Source organism: Triticum aestivum, chromosome 2B, assembly GCF_018294505.1.
Source record: "Triticum aestivum cultivar Chinese Spring chromosome 2B, IWGSC CS RefSeq v2.1, whole genome shotgun sequence".
NCBI classification, from domain to species: Eukaryota; Viridiplantae; Streptophyta; class Magnoliopsida; order Poales; family Poaceae; genus Triticum; species Triticum aestivum.
In genome coordinates this window covers 171,223,163-171,247,716 of record NC_057798.1, presented here as the reverse complement: position 1 = coordinate 171,247,716, position 24,554 = coordinate 171,223,163, and the positions used below count along the sequence as shown (strand labels likewise).

The following is a 24,554-nucleotide window of genomic DNA, read 5'->3' as shown; positions in this document are numbered from 1 at the left end:
ATAAGGCGGCCGAACTAGCCATGAAGGACTTAATAGTCCGGCTATCACCTGCCGAGCCCATGCCCAGCAGCTACTTCAGACTCGTGAAGCGGCTTATCAGTGCCTACCCGTGGCTTGAAGTCACAAAGCGGTCAGTCTGCATGGAAGGTGCGTGGATGGCCTTTGCCCACACAAAGATGCACTGGGCGAAGATTGATGCCACGAAGCTGATGACCAAAGGGCCGCCCAGGGGCAAGGAGCACCGCCGACCTGAGCTATATTTTGACAGTGTCCTAGAGGGATCCCGCCTTGTGGCGGAGCAATGTGTGAAGGATGTTATATTCCCATGAAAACATTCATGTTATCCTGCCCTATAATATTAAACAGATCCGTTATGTAATATAGTGTCTGTTAGTTTAAAATTTTACCTCCTGTGCGGCCGTTTATGAAAATCTGAGAGTTGGCCAGTCGTCGGCTTCTGCGCGCACGTAGATGGTACGGGGGTGTTCGGGATAAATCTAAACACTCTTTACTCCACATTTTGGTCCTTAAAGGAGGTGTTTAGCGCAACGAACAAGGCAATCGGACTATACAACTTTATCACCCTAACTTAGCCATAGGAGTTTGACAATGAAAATTTTGGCGTAGCCCCTGGTATTCGGAAGGCCGAACTTGCGGCGCTATACACGCCTAATCGGATAAAAACCGATTCCTCGCTTAAAGCGGAAAAAATCTCTAAGGATTTGAAACCTCTCGAACTGCTGACTAGCTCTTGCCGCATCATGACAGTTAGTTTTTGGCTTTCTCTACTGAGGTGCTCGTCTGGAAGAACCAGGACACAATTGCAGTAGTTCTCCCTTTACTACCCTAGCCGATATAGCGGAACGTAAGGTAGTAAGCACAGGAGCCGGGCAACCCAACTATTGACCAAAGACATGATTCGGAGCCGATGCATATAATGCTATAAGTTCGGGGTGCCGAACTGTAATGTAAAAGTGTTCGGACTTTATTGCCGTATTGCGGGGCGTGATGAAGCCCCTGGCGAAGTAATGCGTACCAGAGTGTATGGGTGCAATAGATAAAAATACAAAGATAAGGAAAAAATCAAGTAATAAGCTGACGCTGCAAATTATTTTCCATTGTAATTTGATTAATACGTCAAGGCGTATTTGTATAAGTAATGCGATAAGCAAATAAGGCTATTTGACATTCCATGACCAAGGGCGAGCTGCGTGCGGGTATTAAAAATAGGTATAACGATCATTAGCAGAGACCACCTAGGATTCCTTTGTACGTCAAAGCTCCTTGCCTCCTTGGTGTATCCGTCCCATGATGGGCCCGATGATCAGGTTATCAGAAAAATCCTTGAGATGAGAAAAACCTGAAATAAAAAGAAAAGGTGAAGGTATATGGGTCCGGGAGCGGTTGAGCCTCATTGTGGACCACGGTCTAGCTGTGCCTCCGTCCATGCCCATGGTATTTTGAGTGCGTAGTTATGTACGCGCGGCACAAATTTCACCGCTTGATTGGGACAGGGACGGAGGCCGAATTGCTAGTCAAGCTCTGGACGAGCTGGACAGTCCTGCCGCAGAGTAGTTTGGACTCGCTTGACGGTGTCCGGGGCCTTTATTGCCGAATTGAGGTTTTGCCTAAAAAGGCTACTCTGTACTTTTGCTGCAAGGGCCGCGGTGTGCTCCTCAGTACAAAGGGAGTGTTCCGTATTTTCGTTGACCGTTATGACACCGCGTGGTCCAGTCATGTTGAGCTTGAGGTAGGCGTAGTGCGGCACCACGTTGAATCGAGTGAATGCGGTTCGTCCGAGAAGTGCATGATAGCCACTGCAGAAAGGGACGATATCGAAGATTAACTCTTCGCTTCGAAAATTATCCGGGGATCCGAAGACCACTTCCAGTGTGATTGAGCCCGTACATCAGGCCTCTACACCTGGTATGACACCTTTAAAGGTGGTTTTTGTGTGCTTGATCCTTGAGGGATCGATACCCATTTTGCGCACTGTATCCTGATAGAGCAGGTTCAGGCTGCTGCCACCATCTATAAGGACTCGCGTAAGGTGGAATCCATCAATAATTGGGTCAGTGCGGCTGAACCACCATGACGGATACTGGTCGGATGGTCCCTGCGATCGAAGGTGATCGGACAGGAGGACCATGGATTGAACTTTGGGGCGACTGGCTCCATCGCGCAGACGTCCCTGAGTGCACGCCTGCGCTCCCTCTTGGGGATATGGGTGGCGTATATCATGTTCACCGTTTTGATTTGGGGGGGATTTCTTCTGTCCCCCTGTGTTCGGTGCTCGGGGTTCCTTGTCATCGTCCTCGCTTTGCCACCCTTTCTCCTGATTCTCGGCATTTAGCTTGCCGGCCTGTTTGAAAACCCAACATTCTCTGTTGGTATGATTGGCTGGTTTATCAAGAGTGCCGTGGATTTGGCATGGTCGATCTAGTATGCGGTCCAAACTTGACGGGCCTGGATTGTTTCTTTTAGATGGCTTCTTCCGCTGACCGGACTTAGAGTCACTGAATCCGGTGTTGACCGCCATGTCTTCGGTGTTGTCACCATTGTTTCGACGCTTATGTCTATTGCGTCGGGGCTTGCCGTTGCTGTTTCTGGCTTCTGAGGTGCCAGGTTTGCTTGTACTGTTATTGCTACGGGCTAGCCAGCTATCTTCGACCGCACAAAAGCGGGTCATGAGTGCCGTAAGGGATGACATGGACTTCGGTTTTTCCTGGCCGAGGTGTCTGGCCAGCCATTCATCGTGGATGTTGTGCTTAATGGCCGCTAGAGCTTCGGCGTCCGGATAGTCGATGATCTGGTTCTTTTTAGTTAGGAACCGAGTCCAGAATTTCCTGGATGACTCTCCGGGCTGTTGGATTATATGACTTAGGTCATCGGCATCCGGAGGTCAGACATATGTGCCTTGGAATTTATCGAGGAAGGTGCCCTCCAATTCCTCCCAGCTGCCAATGGAATTTTCGGGCAGACTGTTTAACCAGTATCTAGCTGGTCCCTTGAGTTTGAGTGGGAGGTATTTGATGGCGTGAAGATCATCGCCGTGGGCCATATGAATGTGGAGAAGAAAATCCTCAATCCACACCACGGGGTCTGTTGTGCCATCATATGATTCGATGTTTACGGGTTTAAACCCTTCTGGGAAATCATGTCCCATTACTTCATCCAGGAAGCAAAGGGGGTGTGCGGCGCCTCTATATCGGGCCAAGTTGTGACGTAGCTCGGATGGAGCTCGTCTGCGGTTTTCGGCCCGGACGTGGTTATGTTTGTCACGTTCAGCCAGATGGCCATCATCGCGCGTCGGGGCACGGCCCCGTGATCCATAGATTGATCTTGTCTGACCTGCTCTCTTTTCCAAATCGCGTCGTAGGTCATGTGTATATCCCCGAGTTGTTGTATTTCTGTTTGTTCGGCGAGGCAGTGCGGGCTGGTGTTCGGCCTGAGGTGCCTCTTTGTCCCGGCCACATGGTGGTCGGTCAGCCGCATTGTGCCTTTGTAGGACGGGCTCCAACGCCTCGTCATCGAACTGTGGTAACAGTTTGCGCTTCGGGTAGCTTTTGGTTGGGCGCTCGAGGCCATATTCCTTGGCTGCCAGGACATCAATCCATCTTTCATTGAGCAGATCTTGATCAGCTTGAAGCTGCTGCTGCTTCTTTTTCAGGCTTCTTGCAGTGGCAATTAGCTGACGCTTAAAGCGTTCCCATTCGGCGGGCTGCTCAGGCAAGATGAAATCTTCGTCGTCGAGGCTCACCTCATCCTCGGAGAGTGGAAGGTAATTGCTATCCTTCGAGTCTTTGTTCATGGCCTATTCGCTAGGGCTGACTCGCCCATCCTACCGTTCCTCCTGTTTGGAGGTTGGCTCAACGGGGTCTTCATTGTTTTTGGCACCGTCCAGAGTGTTGTCCTCTTCTGTGATGGTATTGCTGTTTTTACTATGGCGTGGCTTAGAGCGGCGCCGCTGATGTTGGCGCTTCGGCTGTATCTCAGGAGGTTTATCCTCGACTGGATTTTCATCATCGCCGTTGTTTTCTTTGGGTGTATCCACCATGTATATGTCATACGAGGAGGTGGTTGTCCAACGCCCTGTAGGCAGTGGTTCCTAGTCCTCTCCGGCATCGTCATCCATACCATCGATGTCTTCGGAGTCGTAGTCAAGCGTGTCAGTTAAGTCTTCGACAGTGGCTATAAAGTGGGTGGTGGGTGGGGAACGAATTTCTTCATCATCCACTTCCCATTCGAGCCGGACATAGTTCGGCCAAGAGTCCCCCGACAAGGAGAGGGATTTTAATGACCTTAACACGTCGCCAAAAGGCGAGTGCTGGAAAATGTCCGCGGAGCTGGACTCCAAGACCGGCGCCCAATTAGTTTGATGGACGCGGATGCACATGGTACGGAGCCCCTGGCCGGAGACGAGTCCGAGGTTCCGGTAGCACCAACCCAACCTGATGTTGGGTCCATGTGCGGCTCGAGCGCTGCTGAGTCTGCGGCCTCCGTGGCGGGGTTGAGCTTCCCGTCTTCGGGCGATGCAGTCTGCTCCGACTCTAGGGCCAGGGCAGTCACAGGCGCTATCTCCTTTGTGCGGCCCGATGACAGCTCTAGGTCATGTTCATCGTGGTGGCCGAGGACAGCCGTCATGGGCTCGAATCCGTCAAAGATCAAGTCTCCGTGGATATCGGCCATGAAATTCAGGTTTCCAAATCTGACCTGATGGCCAGGGGCGTAGCTATCGATCTGCTCCGTCGAAGACCTGTCCAGGGAGGAAGATCCCCCCCGGACTGCGTTGTTGTAGATGATTGATGGAGCCATCAAGCCTCTTGGTGACGGTGCAACGGAACTCTCAATGAAAGCACCAATGTCGGTGTCAAAACAGGTGGATCTCGGGTAGGGGGTCCCGAACTATGCGTCTAAGGCTAATGGTAATAGGAGGCGGGGGACACAATGTTTACCCAGGTTCGGGCCCTCTCTATGGACGTAATACCCTACTTCCCGCTTGATTGATCTTGATGAATATGAGTATTAAGAGTTGATCTACCATGAGACCGTAATGGCTAAACCCTAGAAGTCTAGCCTATGAGATTATGATTGTTGTGGCTTAACCCTAGAAGTCCCAACCCTATGGTTTATATAGACACCAGGGGGGCTAGGGTTGTGCAAGGTCGGTTACAGAGAAAGGAATCTACATATCCGAATTGCCAAGCTTGCCTTCCATGCAAAGGAGAGTCCCATCCGGACACGGGACGAAGTCTTCTATCTTGTATCTTCATAGCCCAACAGTTCGGCCAAAGTATATAGTCCGGCTGTCCGAGGACCCCTTAATCACGGACTCCCTCAACAGCCGGGTTCATTGTCGAAGTCTTTCATCCTGAGTGGTTGGCTAATCCGGTGCTGGTGCTTAAGAAGAACGGCACTTGGCGTATGTGTGTGGACTACACAAACTTAAACAAGGCTTGTCCGGCTGATCCTTTCGCTCTCCCTTGTATTGATCAAATCATTGATGCTACGATGGGTTGTGAGTGTTTAAGTTTTTTGGATGCTTATTTTGGTTATCATCAGATCAAGATGGCAGTTAAGGACCAGGAGAAGACGGCTTTTATCACTCCCTTTGGAGCCTTCTACTATGTATCTACGCCTTTTGGGCTCAAGAGTGCCCAGGCGACTTACCAGCGATGTGTGCAGAACTTTCTTCACAGTTAGATTGGGTGCAATGTTCATGCTTATGTGGATGACATTGTGGTGAAATCCAGAGAGAAGGAAACTTTGATAGATTATTTGAAGGAGACCTTCAACAATCTCTGGGTCTACAAGATGATGCTTAACCCGGCCAAGTGCGTTTTTGGTGTGCCAGCAGGCAAGCTTTTGGGTTTTCTGGTTTCTAACAGAGGCATTGAGGCTAACCCGGAGAAGATCAAGGGCATTACCTCCCTGGCAAAGCCGGCGTGTATCAATGATGTCCAGCGTCTGGCGGGTCGTATTGCTGCCTTAAGCCGGTTCATAAGCCGGTTGGGTGAGAAGGCCATACCATTGTACCAGATGATGAAGAAAACATATGACTTTGTTTGGAGTAATGCTGCTAATGATGCATTTGAAGCTTTGAAGAAACAGCTAGCTGAGCCGCCAGTACTTGCTGCTCCTATTGATAAGGAGCAGTTGTTGTTATATGTGGCTGCTAACGCTTGGGCTATCAGTGTAGCAATTGTGGTGGAACGGAAGGAAGCAGGCAAGGAATATCCGGTTCAACGGCCGGTTTACTATATCAGTGAGGTGCTTATTGAGTCCAATCAGAGATACCCGCATTGGCAATAGCTCGTTTCTGGGTTGTTCATGGCCAGTCGGAAGCTTAAGCAATATTTTTTGGGTCATCCCATCACTGTGGTCAGTTCTGCTCCCTTAGGGGATATTATCCAGAACAGAGAAGCTACAGGTCCAGTAGCCAAGTGGGCTATTGAGCTTGGACCTCTTGGTTTAAAGTATATGCCTCGCACGGCCATAAAATCTCAAGCACTTGTGGATTTCATCAATGACTGGAGAGAGCTGCAGATGCCTGAAGAGAAGCCAAATAACACATATTGGACTATTCACTTTGATGGGTCCAGGCAGTTGGAGGGCTCGGGGGCTGGAGTGGCCTTAGCTTCCCCTCGAGGTGACAAGTTTTGTTATGTTTTAAGGTTGATGTTTCCCTGTACTAACAATGCAGCTGAGTATGAAGCCTTCCTCCATGGTCTTTGGATGGCTAAGGAGATGAACTTAAGCCGGGTGAGATGTTTTGGCGACTCAGACTTGGTGGCTCAGCAAGTTTTAGGCACATGGGATTCTAAGGATCCACTTATGGCGGCTTACCACCGTGAAGTTGACGCTATTGCTAGGCACTTCAAGGGTTATCAAGTGGAACACATTGATCACAGGAAAAATGAGGCGGCTGATGCTTCAAGCCGGTTAGGGTCCCAGCATAAGTAGTGCCACCTAACACTTTCTTGGATATTTTGCATAACCCTTCTATCAAGTTGCCTACAGAGGAAGATCTGGCTATTCCTGACCCGGAAGCACAATTGGTGGCGGCTCTTCATGCTACTCTTGATTGGACAGTTCCATATTTGGCTTACATGACCCGGGGCGAGTTGCCTGAGGATGAAACTTTGGCCAGACAGATAACCAGGCGGTCTAAGTCAGTGACAATTTCTAACAGTGAGTTGCACCATCGTAGTGTCTCTAGGGCATTTCAACATTGCATTTCTCCTAAAGAAGGCCGTGAAATTCTTCACGAGATTCATGAAGGAGATTGTGATCATCATGCCGGCTCTAAATCTCTCGTGGCCACAGCTTTTTTGTCCTGGATTTTATTGGCTAATGGCTCATGCTGATGCAGAGGATTTTGTCAGTAAATGTGATGGTTGCCAGAAATATCACGCGCGCTCATGTGCCGGCTCAAGAGTTGAGGATGATTCCAATCACTTGGTCGTTCGCAGTCTGGGGGTTGGACATGGTTGGGCCTTTTAAAAGGTCCAAGGATAAAAAGACCCACCTTTTGGTGGCAGTTGACAAATTCACAAAGTGGGTTGAAGCAGAGCCAGTCAGTAAGTGTGACGCGGCAACGGCGGTTCAATTCATCAAAAAGGTGCTTTTTCGCTTTGGTTTTCCCCACAACATTATAACTGATAATGGCACTAATCTGTCCAAGGATGCTATGAAAGAGTTCTGTCAATGTGAGCATATTCGACTTGATGTGTCGTCAGTAGCTCACCCCCAATCCAATGGTCAAGCTGAAAGAGCCAATCAAAAAAATTTGAGAGGCATCAAGCCCCGGCTTATGGTTCCTTTGCAGAGGACGCCGGGTTGTTGGGTGGAGGAGTTACCTTCAGTGCTATGGAGCATCAATACTACCCCCAACAGATCTACGGGTTACGCGCCTTTCTTCATGGTTTATGGAGGAGAGGCGATTCCTAGTGACATCCGTCATGACTCGCCCCATGTGGCGGCTTACGTCGAAGCTGATAATGAAAAAGCACGTCAGGATGCACTTGACCTGTTAGATGAGGAGCGTGACCTTGCGGCGGCTCGCTCAGCGATTTACCAACAAGATCTGCGCTGCTATCACAGCCGCCGGGTTAAGACCAGAACCATTCAAGAAGGTGACTTGGTGCTCTGGCTCATCCAAGATCAAACTGACATGCACAAGCTATCCCCACCTTGGGAAGGACCCTTTGTGGTCAGCAAGAATTTGAACAATGGGTCATACTATCTCATGAATGTTCGAGACTACAAGGACTCACGTCAGTCGGAGGAGGAGACCCGCCGGTCGTGGAATATTGCTCATCTTCGGCCTTAATACACTTGAGCCACCGGCTCTTATGATGTACATATTTTGATAAATGTATATATTATGATGATTATAATAAAACCGGCATCCCTGATAAAGCAGAGTCTCTGTCATTTCATTTCCACGAATAATGAGTCTTTCTCATCATAATTTCAAAGGTCACTTGGGGGCTTCTTGATTGTATTCGAATCATAGCTGTCGTTACCCTCTTGATCGGCGCAATGCCAAAACCTTATGGTCACTAGGGGGCTTCCTGATCGTATTCGAATAATAGCTGTCGTTACCCTCTTGATCAGCGCAATGCCAAAACCTTATGGTCACTAGGTGGCTTCCTGATCATATTCGAATCATAGTTGTCATTACCCTCTTGATCGGCCCAAGGCCACAAACCACTTGGGGGCTTCCTGCTTGCATTTGAAGCATAGCTATGAAATAACCCTTTTGGTCCGGCTTCCTGCTCGTATTCGAAGCATAGCCTCGTTTTCTTATCTTACTTGGTTTTTTGAACATTTTTTCGGTTCATCTTGATACCATCTTGACATATGGTTTACATTGACTCAGGTCGTGTCGCTTCAGTTCTCACAGCTCATATTTGAAGCATACTCGTGGTTTCTGTTAACCCGTCCTAGCTTTAGGCGGTAAAATGCCAGTATTTGATGATATTAAAATACTTGGAGGTATTGGCTTCTAAGTTTTGGGTTATCACCCTTACTGCACAGGTATCATAAGCCGGCAGTACGATTCAATATCACAGGTATGATATTTTTGTTATGATTATATCTAATTATGACTAAACCAGCCCTGTCTATAAAGTATTTTAGAACATCAGTGGCTTTATATGGGTATAATGACCCGCCCTGCAGTAAACCGCCAAGGGCTCTTGTGATTTATTTCTATGCAGTATAATCCTAAGTTTCATCTACACAAATCAACGTCATGATAAGTGTAAAAGGATAATTATCAAGTGGCGGCTCAAACCGTGTTGGGCAAAACATAAACGTGCACGATGGCATGACAGAGCAAAGTTTTTGCTAGCCTATTACATGACTCAAGGAGCCAAAAGGATTAAGTGTTTTTCATAAGATCAAATATATGAACCGCCCAGCGGATTAATCTTCTTGGCCCTGACGGCTTGAAGCTTCTGGATCATCCTTCTCCGCTTCTTCGCCCTCCTTTGCTTCCTGGAAGTTTGGTGATGACCAGTCAATACCACTCGAGGCTTGGAATTCAGCTTCATCATCAATAAGCTCGAACGGGTCAACTTCAGGAGCAAAAGTGTGCTTACGGATTGGGGGAATTAGATCCATCACTTTGAAAGCCAGTGTAGGAAGCTTCTGGCTTTCCATGTCATAAGCTGGTTGATATCTTGAAAGATCTGTTTCATTGGCAATCAGGCTGGCAAGAGGACATATTTCCTTCACGCAGGCGGCAAAGTCTTTTTTTTATCAAAAGGAGTGCCATCTTCCTGCAAGCTTGGATACCCGGTAGATATATCGTCGGGGTCTAGCTCTAATAGCCATGCTTTGGCCCAGCTCAAGGCTGTCACAGCATCGGCTCTTGCAGATGATTGCTTCATCTTGTTAAACCTCTCAGGCGGAACAGGAAGCTTCTTCAAGACTTCAATCAAGAGAGTAGGTGTCTGATTAGCCGGAGAAATTGTGGCCAGTGCGCGTTGAGTCCCAGTATAGAGCTGCTCAACAAGTGTAAACAACCTTGAGCTTCACAAGCATCTCTTGGCTAAGATTGCCGCTCCTGGGACCTGAATAATAATCATAGATTGGTTAGTGGCGGTTTATGCAGTCAAGAAAGAGATTCAAATTTGATACTAGCAAGGCGACTCACCAAAGATAGCAGAAACCATCTGAGATACATGGCGTTTTAAGCCGGTAAGCTCAGTGGTCACCTCCTCAAGAGACGCCTTCGCCTTCTCAGCCCACTGTATCAAGGCAATTTTTTCTTCAGCCCAGGTGTTTCTTTCAACCTCAAAGCTGGTCTTCAGTTTTTCCAATTCAGACATGCTAAACTGGAATTTCGAGTCGGCCTTCCGGGTCTCAGATTCTTGCTGCTCCAGCCGAGCCTTCACGTCAGTTAATTGTGATTCAAGTTGAGCAGTGGTAGCCTGTACGTACACCGGTTCAAGATCATGATTCAAATTTGGATTACAAAACATGAAGTCCCAAGCCTTCTACAAGCAACAACACTTGGCACTTGGGGGCTAATGTCTGCCGAAAAAATTACTCATGCAACGGCTTATGTGAATAAGTCCCAAGCACTTTGTGAGCAAGGGTATTTGGCACTTGTGGGCTAGTGCATATTTCTTGTCTTTTTCCTACTTTATGATGACCTGGTTGTGCCACAAACGGTCACAGCCGGTTCATGGGGGCTACACAAGTAAGTTTCTTCTTTAGACACAAGGAAACAAAGGACCGGCTCATTCATGCTGATTAAACCGGCCCTTGGGGGCTATGGATTTAGTGTTAATCATTATAGATCTGCTTTAACTCGGATGGTATAAGCCGGAGTTTGAAGGGTTCTATTAAAGGGTAATCTTTACACTAGCGGTTAATTTAAGTCTACGGCATATTCAATTCTATCATAAACTGTAGACTTGGGGGCTGATAGGATGTGCATAACTCAATAAACAAGGAGTTCATACCACAAATTTTTGATGCATCTGCTTCACCATGTCAACTTCAAGACCTCGGATGGTGTGTACTTGATTGAGGTAGCCAGAGAAGACTTCACTAACACTCAATTCAGAGTAGTCGGCCACATCAAATCTCTCTTTTCACTGTTGAATGTGTTCTTCCTTGGCGGAGTGCTTGGCCAGGGCAGTGGGTCTTCCCGGCTCTCTAAAGTCGGTGTTGGTAATCACCACATCATCATCATGTGTCTCATCCGTTCTAATCGGGCTTGAGGATTCAGTATTCAAAGGAGTGCTTTTTGTCTGGTCAATGGAAGAGCCGGGGATTTCTGGTGGAACGTCATGAACAGGTTCTTCTTGTTGTGGTGCAGAGGTGTCAGGCGCTGGAATTTGTTGCTCCGGTTCAGCAACTTTGGGGTCTTCAACCGGCTTATTCACCTTCGCCTTCTTGCTAGGCTTGGCCTCCACTACATGGGTCATGAGAGGTCAGTATAAGTATAAAGGAGCATAAGGAGCAGATAATAAGTAATCGTTATTACCCAGGAGCAGTTTTGAAAGCCGACAGCTAGGATTGTGATGAGTTGCCGGAAGAGGAGCGAGAAGTCTCCTGATAATTTGAATCGGAAGAATCAAGTGGCTGGCGAATGAGACCCACCAAAGGATAAAAAGAGTTCAGATCAGGGATGACCTTGTTTCGACGTTTTTGGGGAGTGTTCGGTAAGCCGGAAGATAATTCTTCACCGCCATTGGTTCGGGTCTGTCGCCGGCTCTCATGCTGCTGTTGCTTCAAAAGAAAGTGAGGATCCAGATGATCTAAGGGGTGTGAAAAGCTTACTTTCCAGGTTACTCTTCGAATTTTCTGTCTTGGCTCAGAGTCGGAGGAAATCATAGTTACCTCTTCTTCGATTGCTTGACTGGCCCCCGTGTCATCCTGATGATAATTAATGTCCATAAGGTGGTTGAAAAAGGAGCCAAGGGAATCAAGGTCTACCTCCGACTCAGAGTAGTTGTCTAGTTCAAACAGCTCGGAAGTACTGGTCTTCTTCCTATTCTTCTTTGCGGTTCTCTTGGCGGCTTTTTTGGCTTTCCTGGCCCTTTTGGCAGCTTCATGGTCATACTTCTTCCAAAAATCATCGTCAGCCTATGAAAGTCATCAAAGTTGAATTAACAAAGTATTTAAGGACGAAGCAGAGGTAAGTAATTTAAAAGACTTACTTTTGGTGGCGGGTTAGATGTGCAGAAAGGGTTTAGGCCCACTTTGTTGTAGTCTGTCAGGTCTTCGTTCAGAAGGGACTTCGTCATTTCATTGATGGTGTTGTCCGTTAAACGCACGGAGTTGTGGCGCAATGGATCCTTTTTACTACCCGTGTAGGTACACATTAAGCTGGTTCGGCGACTCAATGGTATGATCCTCCATGCAACCCAACATCAAACCAAGTCAATGATAGTTAAACCGTTTCCCAGCAGAGCCTTGACCTTTTAATGGTGGGGCGAGTTTTTTACATTTAGCAGCCGTAAGCTTCTCAGGAAGATTGTGTTTTGAGTCAAGACGCTGGGCACGATAACCCGACAGTGGATTCTCGTCAGACGGAGAAGTATCTTGGCAATAAAATCACGTCTGGTTCCAATATTTAGGGTGACTCGGCAAGCAAGCATACGGAAAGATGGCATCTCTTCTCCATTGAATTGAGATTCCGCCAAGTTCCAGCTTGGGTCCATTCGTAAACTCATTTTGGCGGTTCAAATAAAAATATTCGCTGAACAGTTCGACACTGGGCTCCTATTGAAGGTATACTTCATAGAAAACTTGGAAGTTGCAGATGTTTGACACGGAATTGGGTCCAATGTCTTGAGGATGAAGTTCAAATAAGTGCAGAACATCTCAAAAAAAATTAGAGTCGGGCGGTGAGAAGCCCCGGTTGATGTGATCAATAAAAATGATGACTTCACCATCCTTTGGCTGAGGTTTTTCTTCTTCCGGATTAGGGGCGCGATAATGCATGACGGTATTCTCTGGTAAATAGCCAGTTTTCACAAAGTCCTGGAGCGTGTTCTCGGTGACAATGGAGGGAACCCAGTTACAGGAAGTGGATGTCTTCGGCGGCATTGTAAAGCCTAAAAAAAGAAGGAACAATTTTGCCGGTTTAAGTTAAGCCGGAGGAAAAGCACTGCAGCATATATTCAAAATGGCGGCTTAAAAGGGGCCTAATGATATATGACTAGCTACAACTGGTGATGTAAGCCACCATGACCAGATTGATATCTATCAAGAGTGAAATATGTTAAGTGTTGAATCTGATTACAACTGGTGATGTAAGCCGCCATGGCCAGGTTGATCTATCAGGAAGAAAATTTTGCTAAGTACTGGACAAACATGTTTCACAGACTGGAATTATAATTTTGGATCAGTGGCAGTTCAGAAAATTCAGTGAAATCTAAAACCTAAAAGCGGCAGCAGAGGAGTTCATGGGTTCTGATGAGATCTTCTATGAAGGAAAAAGTCTGCTGACATTAAAGGCAAAGACTAAAACTGCTACCGCACAAGTTATATGTTATATTCAGATCAAAAGCTACTAGGGTTGAAGAGGAAGGCGAAGAATAGTGAAGAATGGCGAAGAACAACGAAGAACAAGACTAACCCTAATGTAGATCTGGAGCATAGGAAGGTGAGCACTTACAGATGCAGATGAGACTGCGGTGGAGCATTGGCATTCTCTGGTCATGTTCAGGTCGATGTAGCGGCCAAGGACGAGGAAAACGGTGAGCTCATGGCGGCGGCGGAGATCGAAGAGGCAGACGAGTCGCGAGAGGAGGAGGAAGACGAGAACGAAAGGTGGATAATGAAAAGAGGCTGTTCGACCCTATTTATAAGGAAAAGATTAACAGGTGGGCGCAAAAAACAAGGAGGCCAAAGAATGATTATCCAGCGGCTCGGGCGCTTCGATTCTCGGCATGGCTATTAAAGATAAAGATCCGTTAAGATATATTGGATAATGTGTAAAATTAATGACAAGTGACGTCATGGCGGGTTATCACGATCGCAGAAGATGACGTCATGGCGGGTTATGAGATCTCGCATAAATGAAGAAGGAGGGATTTTCGAAGTGTTGAAGATTAACATAAACAAGTTCAAATCAATTTGGGGCCTAATGTTGGGGATATGACTACCAGGTATGACCTGCCCAATAGGGGGAGGGTTATACCTATGGCGGTTCATCAGTATGAAGCCCATGAAGACAATGAAGATGGCGGTTCATGAAGGGTCCAGGGCCCAAGGGCGACTTAAGGCCCATAGGGGTAAATCGCCATATATGTGTAACTTATATTGTAAGGCAAGTATGGTTAGTCTTCGAGCCGGACACATTGTCTATGAGGCGGCCGGGACTCCATGAGCCACTGGGCGTCAACCTGTGTATATAAAGGGACGATCCGACGGCGATTCAGGGCAAGAAATAAGAGATCGAAACCTAGGTCAAGCGTATTCGCTCCCTGGTAATCGAGACATAAGCAATACCACCTCAAACTGGATTAGGCCTTTACCTTCACCACAAGGGGCCGAACCAGTATAAACTCATGTGTCCTTTGTCCCGTTTAACCCCTTTAAGCTAACCTAGTTGCGATGGCTCCACGACTAAGTCCTCACACTAGGACATCTTCCGTGACTATTCCACGACAAAGACCGAGGAAAAATTTCAGCTCACCCATCATGGACATCTGATATTGCTCTTGCATCATGTGCCCAAACTCATCACTGTATCTTTTGTCAGTGCAGCCGAAGATAATGTCATCCACATAGATTTGGCACACAAATAGTTCACCATCATATGTGTTCGTGGAGAGTGTAGGATCTAGAGAACCAGGTTTGAAGCCTTTGCTTTTCAGGAAGTCTTTAAGTGTGTCATACCAAGCGCGAGGAGCTTGTTTGAGGCCATATAGTGCCTTGTTAAGCTTGTATACCATATCAGGATGTTTTGGATCTTGAAAGCCAGGTGGTTGTGCAACATACACTTCTTCTTCAATCTTGCCATTGAGAAAGGCACTCTTCACATCCATTTGGTACAGAAGAATGTTCTGATGATTGGCGTAGGCTAGCAGTATGCGAATGGCTTCAAGCCTTGCCATGGGAGGGAATGTTTCATCGAAGTCAATCCCTTCTACTTGAGTGTAACCTTGAGCAACTAGACGAGCCTTGTTTCTGACGACTTTACCATGCTCATCTTGTTTGTTGTGAAAGATCCATTTGGTGCCTATGATATTGTGCTTGCGAGGATCAAGACGCTTGACCAATTCCCATACATTGTTCATCTCGAACCGATGAAGCTCTTCTTGCATAGCTTGAATCCACTCAGGTTCCATGAAGGCTTTAGCAACTTTCTTGGGTTCGGATATAGAGACAAATGCAAAGTGCCCACAGAAATTTGCTAGCTGCGTTGCTATAGAACGAGTGAGTGGACCAGGTGCATTGATGCTATCAATTATCTTCTCAATCTATACTTCATTTGCAACTCGGGGATGTACTAGACAAAGATTTTGCCCTTGCAGATCATTGTCTTCAGCTTCAACATTGACTTCAGGCTGAGCATTGTCTTCGGGTTGATTTGGTGCAATGATGATTTCTTCTTCAGCCTGAGCTTCTGAAGGTATGATTTCTCCAGTACCCATAAGCTTGATAGGTTCATTAGGAGGGACTTCATCTAGCACATTTGGCAGGTGCTCTCTTTGCGAGCCATTAATCTCATCAAACCGCACATCCACAGTTTCAACCACTTTATAGTGAAAGAGGTTGAAGACTTTGTAGGAGTGTGAATACTTTCCGTATCGAAGCATAAAACCTTCATGTGCTTTTGGTGCAAATTTTTAAGTGTGATGTGGATCTTTGATCCAGCACCTAGCACCAAATACTCTGAAGTAACTGACGCTTGGCTTCTTACCAGTTAGTAGCTCATATGATGTCTTCTTTAGAAGCTTGTGAAGATAAACACGGTTGATGGCATGGCATGCAATATCAATGGCTTCAGGCCAGAACTTCCTTGGAGTCTTGTACTCATCAAGCATCGTCCGAGCCATCTCAATGAGGGTTCTGTTCTTGCGCTCCACGATTCCATTCTGCTGAGGTGTGTAAGGAGCTGAGAACTCATGAGTGATGCCCAGTGTATCAAGATAAGTGTCGAGGCCGGTATTCTTGAAATCTGTGTCATTGTCATTTCTGATGTGCTTGATCTTCATGCCATAGTTCATCATGGAACGATTAGCAAATTGTCTAAAGACATCTTGCACTTCATTCTTGTAGAGGATTATATGCACCCATGTATATCTTGAGTAATCATCAACAATGATGAAGCCATAGAGACAAGAAGTGCTAGTAAGAGTAGAGTAGTGAGTAGGGTCGAATAAGTCCATGTGAAGCAGCTCGAAGGGACATGATGTCGTCATGATTGTCTTCGAGGGATGCTTGGCCCTAGTCATCTTTCCAGCTTCGCAAGAACCACATAGATGATCCTTCTTGAACTTGACGCCCTCGATGCCCACGACATGCTTCTTCTTCGCGAGAGTGTACAAGTTCCTCATGCCAGCATGTCCTAGCGTCCGATGCCAGAGCCAGCACTCTGAAGCTTTTGCTAGAAGACATATGGCCAACTGTGGTCCTGCTGAGAAATCTACCATGTACAGATCATCTTTTCGATACCCTTCAAAGACTTGCTTTTACCAGTGTCAGCAAATGTGATGTGACTTTTGTCAGACGGACGTAGGGTTGAATCCATCAAAAGACTTCAATCACCAGTCATGTGGTTAGTGCAGCCACTATCCATAATCCATTCTGAAGCCTTTGGTGTCGTACCCTACAGTACAGTTTGGGGGATAGGCTTCACCAAGTGTATTGTGAAGCATAAACATTTGATGAACAAGCGGACTATGAAAGTTCAGATCTTGGTTAGGATAGATAGGATGATTGTCAAGGAATCCTGGGACGAAATACATAGTAAGACCATTTGGACATTTTATCTTGCGTCCCACAAGATGTTTAAGGTCCCCAGCATAAGCATCAGACGCCTTTGATTTCCGGCTGGAGACCTTTCCCTGCAAAAGAGAGTTAAGTTTTCTTAACCACCCACATCTTGAGGGGTGGCTTACCCCTATGAGTCTAAGTGCAGCATCTAAGAACTTCGGCTTTGGAGCCCTATCAAATAGCCTTGCAGGAGGTGAATAATACTCATAAGAATAAGCTGAAAAGTTCTTGGTCTTATGAACATAGCGGTTTGACGAAACACACTCATATTCAAAAGTCTGAGTATGGTTTCCCTGCAAAACACTGGTGTTAGGGTGACTCTGGTGAGTCCTCTGTCTGTATGAAGCCTTTGGACCATATGAAGCCTTTGGTCTGGACTTTGTCTTCTTCCCCGGTGGTGTCATGATGACATTCACGGGAAGATTCTCCAGATAATTTTTGGGTACCCAGATCTCCTTAAGAGGTTGTCTGTTCCTGTAGTTAGTACCAATATACCTCGCAAACACTTCACCATTGTGATTCCTGAACAGTTTATAGTTTGCATGCAAGGATTCATCAATGATAATTGGGTTAGCACAAGCGAAGCCAGATAAGGTAGATGGATCCACTGAAGGTCCCTTTGGCAACCGATGTGGTTTTGGGGTACTGCTCAGGCATCCATTAAGAGTCATCAACATTCATTTTCCTCTCAAACCCAACACCCTCTTTCCTAGGGCTTTGGTTTAGAATATGTTTTTTGAGTACATCACATAATGTCTAATGCCCTTTGAGACTTTTATACATTCATGTCTCAAGCAATGTCTTCAACCTGGCATTCTCATCAGCAATAGTAGTGGTATCCTCAGTAGAAGGGTTAGTTACCACATTAGCAGTTGAAGATATTGCAACAGTAGCAGCAGTAGAACACTTAGCAACAGAGACAGCATTATCACGCTCAAGACATTTTAGACATGGTGGTTCAAATCCTTCGTGAGTGGAACCGATCTGTTGAGTGTGGAGTGACTCGTTCTCCTTTTGAAGATCTTCATGAGCCCATCTTAATTTCTCAAGCTCTTGCTTCCTTTGAAGATAATAATAGGAGAGCTTTTCATGAGTAGTTGAGAGCGTTTCATGACGACTTTCAAGTTCCTCGTACTTAACATGAAGATTTTTAATGTCTTCAATTAAGGACTGAGTTCGAGTCATTTCCGCATCCAACAGGTCATCGCTTTTGTCTAGCAACTTTTGAATATGTTCCATAGCATTCTGTTGTTCAGTTGCAATTTTAGCAAGTGTTTTGTAGCTAGGTTTAGATTCACATTCAAAGTCATCTTCACTTGAAGTTTGAAAGTAAGCATCATGTGAGTTTACCTTGGCACCACGTGCCATGAAGCAGTAGGTGGGAGCAGAGTCATCCTCGTCCTTGGCATCAGCGTTGGTGACGAGGCCATTGTCTTCAGTGTTGAAGATGGACTTGGCGACATAGGCAGAAGCTAGAGCCAGGCTTGCTACTCCAGAATCAGATTCCTATTCAGACTCGACCTCCACCATCTCAGATGCAGACTCCTCCTTTGAATCCATCTCCTTGCCAACAAACGCACCAGCCTTGCTTGATGAGCTCTTCTTGTGTGATGAAGACTTCGACGAAGACTTGGAAGAAGACTTTGAGGATTTCTTCTTCTTCTTGTCATCAGAATCATATTCCTTGCTCTTCTTCTTCTTCTTGGTCTCATTGTCCCACTTTGGACACTCAGAGATGTAGTGACCAGGTTTCTTGCACTTGTGGCATGTTCTCTTCTTGTGATCACGAGATGAAGCTTCATCATTTCTAGAGATGGATCTTGAAGACTTTCTGAAGTCTTTCTTCTTAGTGAACTTCTGGAACTTCTTCACAAGCATAGCGAGCTCCTTTCCAATGTCTTCAGGATCGCCAGAACTATAGTAAGATTCTTCTTCAGATGAGGAAATAGCCTTTGCCTTCAAAGCGCGAGTTCGGCCATAGTTGGGACCATAGATATCTCTTTTCTCAGATAGCTGGAACTCATGTGTGTTGAGTCTCTCAAGTATGTCAGACGGATCGAGAGTCTTGATGTCAGGGCGCTCTTGAATCATCAGGGACAGGGTGTCAAATGAGCTGTCAAGTGATCTCAGAAGTGTCTCGACGATTTCGTGCTTGGTGATCTTAGTGGCGCCGAGTGCATGAAGCTCATTTGTGATATCTATGAGTCGATCAAATGTGAGCTGAACATTCTCATTGTTATTTCTCTTGAAGAAGTTGAAGAGATTGCGAAGAACACTAATCCTTGAATCTCTCTGGGTCGAGACGCCTTCGTTGACCTTGGAAAGACAGTCCCAGACTAGCTTCACAGTTTCTAGAGCAGTCACACGACCATACTGTCCTTTGATCAAACCACATATGATATTCTTGGCAGTCGAGTCCAGTTGAATGAACCTCTTGACATCAGCAGCAGTGACACCTTCACTGACCTTTGGAACGCCATTCTTGACGACATACCAGAGGAGGCGTCAATGGCTTCAAGATGCATACGCATCTTATTCTTCCAGTAGGGGCAATCAGTGACATCAAAGATAGGGCACGCAGCAGAGACTTTGATTATCCCTGCAGTCGACATAGCTAAACTCCAGGTGGTTAAACCGAATCACATAGAACAAGGGAGCACCTTGCTCTGATACCAATTGAAAGTGCTAGTATTTGACTAGAAGGGGGTGAATAGGAGATTTTTATGAAAGTCTTCAAAACACGGGGGCTTTGAAGACAAACAATAGAAATGACCCTATTGATATGCAGCGGAAGGTAGACTACACTAGACAAGCCATAGTCAAGCAAGCAATGAAGTGAAAGCATGAAGACTATCAGTAGCTAGGTAGTAAGGATCGGGATGGAAGATCGTATGAAGCCAAACAGTAAATAGTCTTCACTCAGTGAAGTCAATCAGATCAGACAAATGGGCAATGACTTCACGGAGACAAACTGTAAGTAAAGAGAGGTGAAAGATAGAACCAGTTGCTTGGAGGGGACAAGGATTTGTTGGACCAGTTCCAGTTGCTGTGACAACTGTACGTCTGGTTAGGGAGGCTGAGGTCAACTCAGAAGACCGCGTCTTCACCTTATTCCCCTTGAGCTAAGGACACTTAGTCCTCGCCCAATCACTCTGGTAAGTCTTCAAGGGAGACTTCCAAACCTTCACAGACTAAGTTCATCGGCAATCCACAATGACTCTTGGATGCTCAGAACGCGACGCCTAACCGGCTGGAGGATTCACAGTCCTCAAGTGTAATAAGTCTTCATATCACCCGGACAGAAAGACTTCAGTGATGCCTAACACTCTTTGGCTCTGGGTGTTTTAGGCTTTGTCCTCGCAAGGATTACTCTCTCAAAAGCTTCGGAGGTGGGTTGCTCTCAAATGACAAAAGTCGTGCACTTACTCTAAGCAGCCACCAATTTATGGTGTAGGGGGTGGGCTATTTATAGACAGGAGGCAACCCGACCTGATTAGTCCAAAATGACCCTGGGTCACTAAGGAACTGATACGTGTTCAGTGGTCAGATTTCAAACACACGCGACGGCTTGACTTGGGCTACAAGTAAAGATGACTCATCCAGCTCTAGATAAGATTTGCTCTCATTGTCTTTGCTCGAAGACATAGGATTTGGTTGAGCATCACCTCAGTCACTCTGACTTTGTTCACTTGGACCCCACTTAATAGTACGGTGGTTCCTATGACCCAACAAAGAAGAAAAGGAAACTACGAAACAACTATGTCTTCGCACTCCATAATCTTCATGCGATGTCTTCTCATGTCATAGTATTCAATGTGAATATCTTCACAGACCACCATTGTCTTCAATGTCTTCACACATTTTTAGGGGTCATCTCTGGTAGGTAAACTGAATCAATATGGGACTACTACTTATGTTTTCCTGCAATTCTCACAAACACATTAGTCACTCAACCAAGTTTATCGTCAATACTCCAAAACCAACTAGGTGTGGCACTAGATGCACTTACAGTACCATTGGTTGAGCTCGCCAAATCCTGATTTCAATGAGATAATGAATTGGTACAAGGGTTGGAGGGGCCTTTTCCCACCAGAGTTACTTGCCAATGAACGCATACGGATGCTTCTAACGGTTGGTCTTGAGATGATGAACCAAGATGCTGAAGGACATGAGTTGGTGCATCCAGGAGCTAGGGAGAATGTTGGCTTATTGACAGAGAAGCAGCAATATGATGCAACACAACAAGCATCGCAGTACCCACCTTACCATGTTGTACCAGGAGCAGCCATGGGAGATATGAGCTTCAAGGATTCTATTCAGGCACATGCGGCTGACCAAGGTTTGTTGTTTATGCCTAGAGTTAACAAATTCTATAACGGCAGGCCAGTGTACGAATTTGGCACCGTGAGCATTTGCGTAGACTTTGTCAAGCGACCACTCTATACGCAACTTCAAGAGGGAACTGGAAGAGTTCTATGTCTCTTACACCACTACTGGAAATGAACCGGATGGCAAGACCACGTTAGGAGATCATCTATAGCTTGGAAGTTTCATGTGATAATTTTTCCTGCTAGTGTAGGTAGTCTTCAAATGTGTCTTGCGAGCATTGTTGTAGAATTACTTGATAAAGAACAAAGTTTCTGATGATGTTTCTGAATGTGATTTTCCACATTTCAACATGCAACTCGGTTGTTATTGCCCTAGAATGAATAATTGATGCAGAATTTTTTCTACCTGTATATTGAGATATTGTTTATTTTTCGAGGTTGTTATTTTGGTAAGTTCATCTCTTGGTTTGTTTCCTGTGATAATCGAATGTCCTCCCACTAGGATTATTAATGTGCATCTAGCTTTTGTCACTGTTAAAGATTTAGCAAACTACCACATGTGATACTTTTGGATGGATGAATTTTTTGCTCGATGCCATGTTCAGCTGTTAATATGACATTTTGGGTTATTGTTGTGCATAGCTTTTGCTGTGTTGGGTGCATATAATTTTAAAATTTGTTGGTTGTACAGTAGCATTTTATCCAGTACCACTCTCCTTTGTATTACATACAAAAAGGAAGATGACAGTAAGTAGTTTTGCTTAAGTCAAGCTTACACATAGTGTCCATCTTATATTTAACTTCTTTTAAGAACGGAAAGTAGATGGCCCATCTATTTGTATACAAGGTGGTTTACACTGGAATTTAGGAACTTTCATCAAGGCTTATATGATACTGCTTTTCAGCATTTTGAAGGTCCTTTGTCAACCCTTGCTTTCAGTGTTCGAGCTTTGTCCTGAGGTCTTTATTTATTGGAACTGCAGTTTTGAGGTTCCTCTCGATTTCAGGGACTGATCTGGTAAGAGATACTTTATATGGAAAATTTCTGCTCTTCTGAACCTAGTCTGTAACCTAGACATCTTCACTTATTTCGCACTACGGCTGTATTCATAAAATCAGAGTCATTGCCAATAATTGTTGATGCATTTGATGGACAAAGTTGACATTGTCAGTTTGAACTGTCGACATTTCAGAATGCCATTTTCGTCTATTTCATGTGGTGCAATTCACCTGTTCTTCATTGTCCGCTAGAGATTTTTGCGATTTTTGCAATTTCTGCTGTATGCTCCCTCCGCCCAGAAAAAGTGTACTTCCAACTTTCTTGGAGAGTCAAGCTTTTTAAAGTTTGACCAAATTTGTACAAAAAAATTACAAAAATTTACCAAAATGTAAACCATCAAATTAGTATCATTAGATTCATCATAATATGTATGTTCATTGTATATAAATATTGGTCAATTTTCATATAAACTTGGTCAGACTTGAAAAACTTTGAACCTCCAAAAAATGCTGGAAGTACACTTTTGCTGGGACAGAGGGAGTACTTGACTAAACATTCATCTAGCTATTTATGTGGACACAAAAATGAGTGAGTTACTGTTGTCATTGTCTGAGTACCATTTCCATGTGATCTAGTTCGATTCTGTGGATAACTAACTCTCATATATATGGTTTGTGTCACCATAACTAGAATTTGTCTGAAAACAACCACACATGAATTGCCCGAGGAGCCAGATCGGTCATTTATTCAGGAATCAGACTATTGTAGTTGTTTTAGAGTACTTTTATGTTATTGATGGTTCCTGAATGATCATTTTATGCATTCTTGAATGGTTTTTGAATTTTTGTTATCAACCTAATTTTATTCTAGTATTGGTCATTATGTTTCCTGGAATTCCATGGTGATCTCGTTGACTTCTAATTGTTGGATTTGCTTCTTCACCAAGCGTGTGAACTTTCTGTTTCATTACTTTTATCTTGTGAGTTATCCATTACTGGTTTGGGAGAACGTCGGCCTTTATTGATCAAGCAACAAATTTACAAAGAGTCTCCCGGATGCAATCTGGAGCAGAATGAAAAATAGAAAGACTAGTAGAGTTCAAACTTAATCTAGCTAAAACATGAGCCAAGACATTGAGGTGCCGACGAACATGCATGAACGACGCATCAGGAAGGTCTCTTGCCACCACTTTGATATCATTCACAATGGATCCAATAGCAGAATGATCCTTGGTCGGAGATGACAAACGTTGTACTACTGAGAGGTAGTCTGACTTGAAGACCACATCAGCAAGGCCTTCCTCTCTCACAAACCTGGCCGCCCGATGAAGCGCCATGGCTTCAGCTACTTTAGGATTCAGAATACCCTTCAAATATTCAGAGCAAGCAGCCACACACTGAGCCAAATGATCCATAATCACAACACCCACTCCGGCTTTCATTCAAATCTTTAGAAACAACAGCATTAGAGAGAACAACCAGCTCACCTACCGGCGGCGGGGACCAGAGAGGGTTCAGGGTAGAGGTCTCATGCCTATGTGCAGGTACAAGTTTGTATAGGTGTTGGATGATCAACTCAATATAAGCCTGGGTCCTAGCTGCTGTGCGCTTCGAGTGTGGGGCTTCCGGTTCATTTCTCGCAGTGTTGCGAGCCTCCCAGATATGCCAAAATCGTCATTCATGACCGTTGCTTCCTGATCGGAGCATCTGGATAGATAATCAAATAGACACTGCTTAGGTGATGTAAAGGACGACCGACGGAGTTTGATTCCAAAAGTCTCCTTAATCGCCTCCCATATTGCGCGAGCATGAGAACAGAATAGCAGTGCATGCTCCATACTCTTTGCCTGCCACAGAAGCAGCAATCCGTCCGAGTCGGTACATGGCGATGACGAAGCTACTCGCCCGAGGGAAGACAATCATGAGCCAAACGCCATAGCACAATTTTCATCTTGTTGGGAGCCTTGACCCTCCACAATGCTTTCCATGATTTTTCCTCCTCCAGTTTATGCCTGGGGTGGACCAGCGAACGCGTCAGCGGACAAGCACAACACTGAGTTAGATTGCAAACTACCATTCATACGACACATGTGGGCATTCTGACGAGGCGCCATTGGCTATTTGTAGAGCGGCATCTCATCTCAAGAAATTATTTTGAGTAATCATGCGATCAATTATCACAACCAATCACATGACCCCTAGCTAGCCAGCTAACTAATCTTAAAATGACAACCGAAAACCCGCACTGAAAGC

At 45.5% G+C, this 24,554-nt stretch overlaps 1 pseudogene; it reads left to right on the top strand.

Annotated features, from left to right (window-relative positions):
• Window positions 1-21,500, top strand: part of LOC123039145 (septin and tuftelin-interacting protein 1 homolog 1-like) — a 63,564-nt pseudogene extending 42,064 nt beyond the window's left edge.
• Window positions 21,501-24,554: the final 3,054 nt, after the last annotated feature.